Here is an 11,958-nt window from a genome sequence, read left to right as displayed (position 1 = left end):
ATTGCCCCGGTACCGACCAGGTCACGTTCCAAAGGCGATAGCGTCCCGGGTTAGGTCCCCAGTCGGTGTCACATCGCTGATTATACCGATAACCGCTCACCTGCGGAAATCTGGGAGTCGTGATAATCAGTAATGAGGTTTTCGTACTGTAGATGCTGTGCGCTTGGCTAAGAAACTCACAACATTGACACCCGGAAATATAAAGGACCAACCCACAAAACTATGTGTAACCTTGAACGTTTATAGTCTGGTTAATACAGTTTAGTGAGAATTACTCATGAACATGGATAACAAAAAAAAAAAATAAATAAATAAAAAAAAATAAACCCCACAAAAAACAAAGATCTCAGTGAGGTCAACTTCGTTTTATCTCTAGAATCCAATAAAATTCGGTACTGGAGCTGTGGAAATGCTAGATAGAGATACTTTTTCTGTCGTTCTTTGAAAAAAAAAATATTTACAATATTGGCCAGAAAACTTGTCCTTCATGTATCGGTCGCTGGGACTTCATTAACAACTGTTGACGCGTATAAATACATATCTACTCATATTCGATACAATTTATTTATGAGGTCAAATTGCGGGATTTCCAATTCACCCAAAACATGGCGATTAACTGGAATGAACAAAATATTTTGAATCGAATAGTGTTTAACAGTCGTGACGTCACTCGTAAATGGTTCTAAACTATCGGAACAATGGATGGGGGACGACATTATCTCCATCACCGCCCTTATGAAATACTTCTCCGACGAGCATAAAAGTGTATCATGTTTTGACTTTTATACATTCTGATCACACGACATGTGAAAAAGATCTAGCCAGCATGAAGAATAATAAATGCCGATTTTCTTTGTTTAGAACCAAGCTGCTGGTTGCTGGGCGGACGTGACATCAGACTATCGAATCCTATTGCTTTCAATAAAAAAGAAAACAACAAAATAGGTGAACAGTCTTTTCAATTTTCGGCCCCCCATTTTTGGAACTCTCTCCCATCACACGTGAGATGCTCGGATTCGTTGACAACGTTCAAATCTCGCTTAAAGTTTTATCTTTTTACGTCATAATGTTGCAATATTATTTTCATATTTTGTTGTTGTTAAATTGAATTCGTATCACGTTTCCTTCACACTTGTCTCACTGTAATATGTTTTGTTTTATATCACTGTAAAGCGCTTAGAGCCTGTGACAACGGGGTAAAGCGCTATATAAATGCCATTTATTATTATTATTATTATTAAAAAACAAACAAAACAAAACTTGAGCGTGTACGTACATAGAACAATATCTACTAAGGAATTGTGCTGACTGAAAGCGCTTCAAAGAGGTCCCTGGCCGACAGCAGCAACACTTCAACACGAAAACAACGCATAACGCCTGTAAGGCGATAATATTGCAATTTGGTTTCCATAGATACAGCTGAGTACAGTGAGTGAATTTGATTAAAGAGCCTTTTCCAGAACTAAACTTTGCGATGCTCAAGAGGGGGACTCGAACCCAGGTCCGGAGGCGAGTATCAAACCAAAAGACCACAAAGCCGCGTAAAAAAGTTTTTTTAAAAAAAAGAAAAAAAAGTCAGGATAACAAAGCTACCAAATTCTTGACCACGAATGGAATATTTATGGGCCACAGTGTTTATGATTAAACCCCAGATCAAGGGACCGAAGCCTTTCTCCATATTTCCTCCAATAAACAAGACAGGGATTGAATCACCAATATTCCTGTACTCTGGAAAAACCCCACGTCTGAATATTTGGCCAGAAAACTCGTCCTTCAAATATCGATCGATTTATATGACCCTCATCTTGGCAAAAACTCTCAAACCTGGGACAACTACGTGAATGAAATCGAACTATCTCTGATCATTGTTATTGTTTTTATACCGCCATATCGGTGACTAATCACACGATTTTCTTGATCAGGTTATACACGTGTTTACTCATAGTTTTCTGTGTTGGTTCCATTAATCAAGCGGCAGAAACATTGGGTGTTTTACTTAGGAATATACCATCAACAATAAAACATGTGTATTTCGCTATGTTTACCAACTGCCATTGTTTACAGTATGACGACTGTCCGAGAGGCGTGGTTGTCTAGGCGTCTCTAACCTCTTATTGTCATGTTTATGGTTCAATCCTAGATCAAGGGAGTGAAAATCTTTGTCCGTATTTCCTACAATAAACAGGACTTGTAATAGAATTTATGGGCACAGTGTGGTGCAATGAATTTATACGCTTGTTATGCAACACGGAGCTATGGCCATCACTTTCATAATAAATATAGCTAGTCACTTTACTATAGTCCGAGGCGGAAAATGGTCACAGTGTGGTAGTTTTGGCAGCTTATAAAATTGACTTTTAAAAACAACAATACGACGGGCTGTCCAACACATTATTTTGGGTTGGTTTTTCTTGCGCTTGGCTAAGAAACTCGCATCATTGCCATCTGGAAATATAACGGACCAACACACAAAACTATGTGTAACCTTAAACGTTTATACTCTGGTTAATACAGGTTAGTGAGAATTACTCATAAACATGGATCATGGCAAAAAAACAAACAAACAAACATTATAACAAAGACCTGAGTGACGTCAACCTCGTTCTATCTAGGGATACTGATAGCTCAGTTGGTTGGGCACTCGCTTCACTGGCAAAGGGACGAGATCGATCACTGGTGGAAGTGAGATTTTTTTTTTCTGTCCACCCTGCAAGGTTTGCTGGATCTGTTAGACCTGGCGAAAGTAATTTGCGATAGACTAGCGTTCTACCCAAAGGGTAACAAGCAATTTCTATTTTCCGCTTCGCGCTATAGAAACCTGGATAAACTCTGCTCCATGGGCCCAATGGCTCTCTATTTATTTTCGTGAATCGCCCTTAAATGTAACCAATCGTGTCAAAATTGTTTTATTTACCTGATGCTTAGAAGTGAGTTATAAGCTTAGGCTTTCAAATTTGTTACGATAAATGCATACATACATTGTGGAGAGTGAGTTTTGCTTCTCATATTGATGCTAGGAGTTTAGGTAAAATACTCACAACATCCGTCAGTCAGATTGAAAATAACAATAACCTTTAACATTTATAATCTTATTGATATGAATTATTGAGAACTAATCACTATCTGGCTGTCTAAGTCTATTACTATTAACTAAGAGCTGAATGACGTCGACTTCGTTTCTTCTAAAAGACACGTCTTTGTATTCAATAGGTCAACCGATGGGATTGCTTGTTTCCTTGAGCTCTACTAACGACAACTCACTGGTCACTGCACAAACCTAAAAAATAATGTCTAAATATACATCCTAGTGGATCTCAGTGTCAGGCTATAGATAGTATGCGCTTGACTAAGAAGTTCATAACATTGCCATCCGGAAGTATAACGGACCAACACACAAAACTTTGTGTATCCATGAACGTTTGTTTATAGTCAGGTTAATACAGTTCAGTGAGCATTACTCATAAACGCGGATGGCAAAAAACAATAACAAAGACTTGAGTGACGTCTTCTTCGAACTATCTAGAGACAAAGGCGACAACTTGCAGTGATTTCCGCACAATAAGTCTGATGCCCCATGTAACTAAATTATTATTGAAGATCATCCTAGAAAGAATCAGGTCTACCATCGATAATGAAGTTGGCGATGTACAGTTTGGCTTTAGAAAAAATAATGGGACAAGAGAAGCAATTTTCTGTTTAAATAATATCACACAAAAATACCTTGACCATCAAAAAGAATCTATGCATGCTTTATCGATTACGCAAAAGCATTTGATAGGGTACAGCATGGAGAATTAATGACATGTCTGGAAAAGACAGGCATTGATGGCAAAAATATACGGCTAATCACAAATCTATATTGGCATCACAAAGCAGCCATCAGGATTCAGGGCGATCTGTCATCTTTCACGCTAATTAAAAGAGGAGTTCGTCAAGGATGTATCCTCTCCCCATATCTATTTAACCTGTACACAGAGTTTATCTTCCGTAAAACCGAGCACATTCCAGGTATTGTTATTGGAGGTAGGAGGATAAATAATCTGAGATATACAGATGATACAGTATTGTTGGCATCGAACGAGACAAATCTACAGATCCTTGCAAATCAAGTAAACCTGAACAGTACAGCAAAGGGTCTAGAGATGGATGTTCAAAAGACAAAGGTAATGGTCAGGTCAAAGAAGCCTGAAAAAATCGCAAAAGTCCAAATTAATAATCAAAACATCGAACAGGTAGATTCTTTTAAATATCTTGGACAGACAATGACAATCAACGGAAAGAATGAGCTGGAAGTGAAAAACAGGATTGCTATAGCTAAGTCGAGGTTCAGCCAACTGAATAACATTTTAACTTCGCAACAAACGCAGATGAAAACGAGAATACGAATACTCAAATGTTATGTCCACTCATCACTTCTCTACGGCTCAGAAACATGGGCCTTGAACAAACAAATAGAGAAAAGAATTGAGGCCTTTGAAATGTGGACTTTCCGTCGCCTTGGAAAAATCAGTTGGAAAGAAAAGAAAACAAATCAAGAAGTCTGTGACATCCTTGATATCAGACCAACCCTAATGAAAGTAATAAAACAAGAAAACTAAGGTATTTTGGACACCTAAGACGCCATCAAACTGTCAACAAGGACATTCTTGAGGGTAGAGTTGAGGGGAAAAGAGGAAGAGGCAGGCCAGCAAGAACTTGGATAGATGATGTGAGGACATGGACAGGATTGTCGGCAGCCGAATGCAGTCAGAAAGCCGTCAACAGGGAAGATTGGCGTGTCATTTCAAGTCGACCTCAACCCATGAGATGACACTGGAAGAAGAAGAAACGTTCATGGATACACACAGTTTTGTGTGTTGGTCCGTTATAGATAGTATGCGCTTGGCTAAGAAGCTCATAACATTGCCATCCGGAAGTATAACGGACCAACACATAAAACTGTGTGTATCCATGAACGTTTATAGTCGGGTTAATACAGTTCAGTGAGCATTACTCATAAACGCGGATGGCAAAAACAATAACAAAGACCTGATTGACGTCATCTTCGAACTATCTATACTTCCGGATGGCAATGTTATGAGCTTCTTAGCCAAGCGCAAACTATCTTATCTTTTGATAGAATACGCTTGGCCAAGGAGTTCACAACATTGCCATCCGGAAGTATAACGGACCAACACACAAAACTCTGTGTAACCATGAACTTTTATAGTCTGGTTAATACAGTTTAGTGAGAACAAATCACAAACGCAGATGGCAAAAACAATAACAAAGGCCTGAGTGACGTCATCTTCGTGCTATCTATAAGTTAACGATGGCTACGGTACGACTACCCGCCGCGCTGTGTGACTTTGAGCAAGTCACCTCTCAATAGCTTTTTTTTTTGGCGCTGCTCTGCGGCTGGGTTATTCCAGTCTTTCCTTGGAACAGATGCTAAACTTTAATAAATCCTTTGGGGATGGGTGAAGGAGATTTTTTTATATTTAAAGACTTTTTTCATTTATTTATTTATTTTTTTTTTTTGTCTTACATTTCCTGGCGCTAAAATGACCAAAATGTGTCGTTGGCAACCTTCAACTTCAACTGATCAGAATTCGGTCATATCGTAACGTGTTGGCGTGGCAAATGAGTTCACTGGTAGTTTCAGCTATTTTACTGCAAAAGAGGAGTGTTTACACCTCAGCAAATGTACAGAAAAAGCAACAGAACGAAATGCGCACTAATTGGACCAAATCCAAGCAACATACTCGTTGTTACCCCTTAAGGGCAAATTCGCCCCACTTGACAGCCCAATTATTATTATTATTATTATTATTATTATTATTATTATTATTATTATTATTACTATTCTAATTATTATTATCATTACTATTCTAATTATTATTATTATTATTATTATTATTATTATTATTATTATTATTATTATTATTATTATTATTATTATTATTATTTTTCACAAATGGACTCTCATATTATTTTAAAACGTGTGAGATAAAATCTTACCCTTGAAATAGTGACACACAATTTTGCATCTCCTTCCTTCAGAGTCCTTCAGAGCCATTCGGCCCATGGAACCGGAGTTTATCCCGGTTTCTATAGCGTGAAACGGACAAATGTAATTGCTTTCTACCCTTTAGATAGGACGCTAGTCTATCGCAAAGTAATTTCCGCCAGATCTAACAAACCCAGCTACCCATTTACTGCTGGATGGAGAGGGGGGTCGGAAAAAAAATCTTGATGCACCCGGGATCGATCTTGGTCCCTTTGCGTGTGAAGCGAATGCTTTATCAACTGAGCTATTGGGACCCTCTAAAATATGAAACGTGTGTTAATTTATGAACGTTGTTGGGTAGAAAAACTACATTTTCTTAACTTGCAAAAAAAAAAACCCCTCAGCATTATATGAGTTGAGTTAGGCATTGTGTGAAATACACAAAAGCAATGTAGAATGAATGAAGTTGACGTCACTCAGTTCTTTATTAGTGTGTTTAGTCCGCCATTTGATTGAATGATTCGTTCTCACTAATATCCCTCTAACAAGCTGTCGATGCCTTGCGTTTCGGTGAAATACTCACAACAGGGGGGCAGATCAGATGAGTATTTTATCTAAATGTATAACATCAAGGCTATTTAATATTTACGCTTTAGCGGCTTTATGGTCTTGTGTTATGACTATCGGCTTCTGGGCTTTGTTTTTGTTCTGTTCTGTTTGTTGTTTTGTTTTTTTTTGTTTGTTTTTTTTTTTGTTGTTTTTTTGTGTTTATGTTTTGTTTGGTTTTGGTTTTTGTTTGTTTGTTTGTTTGTTTTTTGTTGTTGTTGCTGCTTTCTTTGTTATAACGGCTTTAAGGCGTCATTTCTCGTCCTCTATGACACATGTTGCTGTTGGCTTGCGTCCCTTTGTAAAGCAAATTTGACCACATTTTATTCATATCGCTCTATATTATTATTCACGCTCACTTTTATTTTGAGGATTGGGTTTTGTTGATTTTCTTTCCATATCGTTGACCAAACATTCACCGATATTTTCACCAACACATCAAAGTGACCTAACTCTAATTTAGAATAACGTGTCGTAATCCCGTATCTATGCTTGTGTGTCAACCATAGGTCACTTTTTTGTACAGGCGACAGTTACAGTTCTTGATGGATGAGTAGCCTTAGGCGATGTCGTCATTTTATTGAAGGCAAAACAAAAACAAACAAAAAACGAATGACGTTATTTTTAAAAAATCATGAACACCAAATATACATTTAAAAAACGTTTTTATCTAGCCCTCAAAGTCTCAAAGCGCTTTACAAGGGGTTCCCAAGCCAACAGCAGCACTTAACATTAGGAAGAGACATGACGCCTGTTAGGCGATATTAAGCTGGGTTTTTTTTTTTCGAACAGAACAACGCTGTTAACGGCCTGATACTCATTTTACACCCGAGTACGGTGAGATAATATGATTGAAGAGCCTTTTCCAAGGGCTCAAATATGCGCCAAGTGAGGCTCGAACCCAGGACCTTCCGATCCGAAATCAAGTGTCATACAAGACCACATAGCTGCACAATATCAAATTGATGACTTTTTAAATAGTCGTATAACGTCCCGAAAAAACAATTGAACACCGAGTTGGCAGATAAGCTCCGTGTGAACTCAACTAATAAACTCAAATGACATTATTTGTGCGGCTATGTAGTCGAGTGGTATGACACTCGTTTTCGGGTCGGAAGGTCCTGGGTTCGAGCCTCGCTCGGCGCATAGTTGAGTCTACTCACATTCTCTCACCGTACTCAGGTTTTTTTAAAGGTGGGTGGGTGTGGGGATCCATTGTATATTTTAAAATCTATTATTTTGCTAGAAGGCGGGCAATAGCAATTTTCATCTCACGGACCCGCAAGCACTTTCTGAGTCTGGTTTAGGTATTAAAAAATAGAATCTATCTGGCAAAAGGCTGGGGCTGGCAATTTTTGTCTCACGGACCAGCAAGCAATTTTTCTGTGACTAGTCAACCCCCCCAAAAAAAAAAACAAAAAAAACAAAACAAAACAAAAAAAAAAAAACAAAAAAAACAACAACAACAACAAAACTTTGTATCTGGCAATTCTAACCCAATCTTTTACTTTTCTTTCTCACTTCACTCCTCGTTTCGTTTCCTCATCAACGTCCATCGTCCCGTAACCCTCCTTGTGATCGATCGCCTGGTCATCTGGTTGTGAAGTGATTCATAATGTCGTCCTGACCTTGATGTGACCAATCGTCTCAAAATGGTATTACGTTAGAATGAATCGAATGTTGATAACTGGATCTTTTAAGTTTTAATTACTGAGCTATCGGGGACCGCAATGATGATTTACAATCCTTTTTGACGCGGATTGACAAAACACTTTTTTAAAAAAACATATTGGCTGGATTTTGTTTTACTTCATATATGACCCGGGGATCCCAATAACTCAGTTGGTAGGACACTCACTTCACACGCCGAGATTGATCCTGAATGCAGTCGAGATCATTGTCTGACCCCCATGTGATTGGGTAGTTGGGTCCTGGCAGAACGCGCGCTGAGATATACTTACGTCCTGTTCAAAGGGTAGCAAGCAATTTCACGCGAGAGAAACCGATATAGATGCTGCGCGCTTGGCTAAGAAACTCACAACATTTCCATCCAGAAATATAATGGACCAACACATGGGAACTATGTGTAACCTTGAACGTTTATAGTCTGGTTAATACAGTTTAGTGAAAATTACTCAAAAACATGGATGACAAAAAAAAACAATAACAAAGACCTCAGTGACGTCAACTTCGTTCTATCTACAAACTCCTGCTCCATGGATCTTGTTGCTCTGGGGGATTATTTAACTTAATCCCCATTTACTCATAAAAGACTTTATCTAAGTTTCACATTTCCCATCCTAATATCAGTGTGCGGCTATGTGGTCTAGTGGGTTGACAATCGCTTTCGGATCGGAAGGTTCTGAGTTCGAGCCTAGCTCGGCGCATAGTTGAGTCCTTGGAAAATGCTCTATATTCACATTCTCTCGCCCTACTCAGGTGTAAAATGACTACCTGGCCATTAACAGCGTTGTCTCTGTCGGAAAAAAATCGTAATATCGCCTAACAGGCATCATGTCTCGTTCTACATGTTATATGTTGCTGTTGGTTAAGGGCTCCTTGTATAGCGCTTTGAGCACATTTGGTGGTATTGCGCTATACAAAAGCTCAAGTTTAATTAGTTTAGCATCTAAATCACATCGATTTAATACCGCTTTGAGCCGGCGGGTCACCTATTAAGAAATATCAATCCTCTGTGTAACGATGATCGGCGGATCAAACCTCTTAAGTTTCGATTTTCACGATCGGCGGATCAAACCTCTTAAGTTTCGATTTTCACGATCGGCGGATCAAACCTCTGAAGTTTTGATTTTCACGATCGGCGGATCAAACCTCTTAAGTTTCGATTTTCACGATCGGCGGATCAAACCTCTGAAGTTTCGATTTTCACGATCGGCGGATCAAACCTCTGAATCCTCGATTTTCACGATCGGCGGAGCATACCTCAGCGCACCATATAATTTTATTTTAATTTGGGCTGATCAGGTCTTAATTTGATCGTCAGCCAGGGGAGGTGTGACCAACACTGAAGCGATTGTCCTGACAAAATACAATGTGAGTGTCGTTAATTTTATACAATTATACACAACTTTCCTTCGCAAGGAATAAATAACACTTCTCAATCCTTACAAGTATGTAGTCTGACATCAACTATCACTTTCAATAAGTTTGAATGACTCCGAGATGCTCATGAAGTTCTGAAATTGGAACCAAATGTTAAGTCACTTTTCATAAAGGCAGTCAGGCCTGTCTCACCGTACTTGGGTGTAGAATGAGTACCTGGTTGATAATAGCATTGTATTTTTATAATATGTGCAGTATATATATATATATATATATATATATATATATATATATATATATATATATATATATATACACATTGAAAATGAAAGTTGATGTCAGACCACAGAAGGATTGAGAAGTGTTATTTATTCCTTGTGAAGGTGGCTTTTAAAGTCAACCTTAGCGACCTCAATTATCTCCTAAGACTTACGAATTTTTATGTTTTTAAGTAGGCTGGTTTGGGTAGGATAATTTTCCAATGACTCACATTTCCGCCGCCCAGAGTGAGACTTGAGTCAAAGACCAATAGATAGTGTGCGCTTGGCTAAGAAGCTCACAACATTGCCATCTGGAAGTATAACGGACCAACACACAAAACTATGTGTAACCTTAAACGTTTATAGTCTGGTTATTACAGTTTAGTGAGAATTACTTATAAACGTGGATGGCAAAAAACAATAACAAAGACCTGAGTGACGTCAACTTCGTTCTGTCTATATACATACAGGTCCAAAGCAGGATCTGAGTCAAAGACCACAATAAAAATACATGTCCAAAGACGAGAGTAAAATTGGGTAAAAATCTCAAACCTAAATTACCGCGGAGTTTTAATTTTCTTCATCTAAATCTCTTGTGTTAGTAATTCAATTTTGGTGATTATATTTTACAGTGAAGGACAAAATCAGTCGGATAGTGAAAAGATTTGAACTGAGATATTGCCAAGTTTAGTTAGAAGGTGAATTTTTAAAAATCGAAAATGAGTTCTTGTCATAAATGATTAAACAACCCTTTTTGTACATCTTCGGGAAATCATCATCATCTAGTCAGCTGATCCTGCGTAGGACGTTGCTTCCCGAACTTTCTTGCGAAACAGATTACGGTTTTCCGCCAGTCTACTTGCTTGAGTTGCTGTCATTCCCAGCCATTCACATATATCTTGTTCCCAGCTTCTTGTTGGTCTACCTCTTCCTCTCTTGCCGTCTACCCTTGTCTGCAGAATGTGCTTTTCTAATGATTCGTGGCGAGTCGTGTGGCCAAAATAGTTTAGTTTCAATTTCTTTACAGTTTGAAGAAGAATTGGTGATTTTATTCCGATCCTTCTCAGGACTTCTTTGTTTGTTTGTTTTTCAGTCCATGATATTCTGAGTATTTTTCTGTAGCATGCCATTTCAAAAGCTGTGATCTTTGTGCTCTCTGCTTTGCTGATAGTCCATGCTTCGCATCCATATGTTGCAGTTGGGAAAACAACACTTTTGAGGATTTTGATTTTGTTTGAATGCACTGCCCTTTCCAGATATTATTCATCTTTTCTAGCTTTGATCTTGCCATTGCTAGTCTCCTCCTGATCTCTGGGGCCGATTTCCCGTTGTACTCAATCCTGGCTCCAAGATATTCAAAATTCTTTACTCTTTCTATTTCTTCTCCATTGATTTTTATGATGGCATCTGTTTTGCATTTGTCAGTATTCATGATTTTGGTCTTCTTTATATTCAGCTTAAGGCCTTTGGTCTCGCTATGTTCCTTTACAGATGTTATTAGATTCTCTAGTCCCCCCGGTGTTGTGGACAATAGTGCAGTGTCGTCTGCGTACCTCAGATCTTTTATGGGTAGACCTTGCATTTTAGGTTCGTTGTAATTACTGCTCCTGACATCGTTTTCCACATCTCGCATTATACCTTCAGTGTAAATGCTAAACAAATGGGGTGATAGAATACATCCCTGTCTTACTCCTTTTGTAACTTTGAACCATTCTGTTGTTCCGCTTTCTAGTTGTACCGCTGATTGTTGGTTCTCATAGAGGGATCTTATCAGGTTTCTAATTCTAGGATCAAAGTTCATCTCCAGGAGAGTTTCCCATAGTTTCTCATGATTAACACAATCAAAAGCTTTCGAATTGTCTATAAAACAAGTGTGGAGGCCAGAATTTACTTCTCGATGCTTCTGAATAATTTGACGCAAATTGAATATGTGGTCTCTTGTCCCTCTGTTTTTTCTAAAACCTGCCTGGGTGTTACTGACTTCCTCTTCCAGTTTATGTTCAATCCTGTTCATGATAATTTTTAGAAGGATTTTGCTTG

The sequence above is a fragment of the Berghia stephanieae genome, chromosome 4, assembly GCF_034508935.2.
Source record: "Berghia stephanieae isolate SIO BIC M18660-M18661 chromosome 4, UCSD_Bste_1.3, whole genome shotgun sequence".
Classification (NCBI taxonomy): Eukaryota; Metazoa; Mollusca; class Gastropoda; order Nudibranchia; family Aeolidiidae; genus Berghia; species Berghia stephanieae.
Note: the sequence above shows the minus strand (reverse complement) of the source record.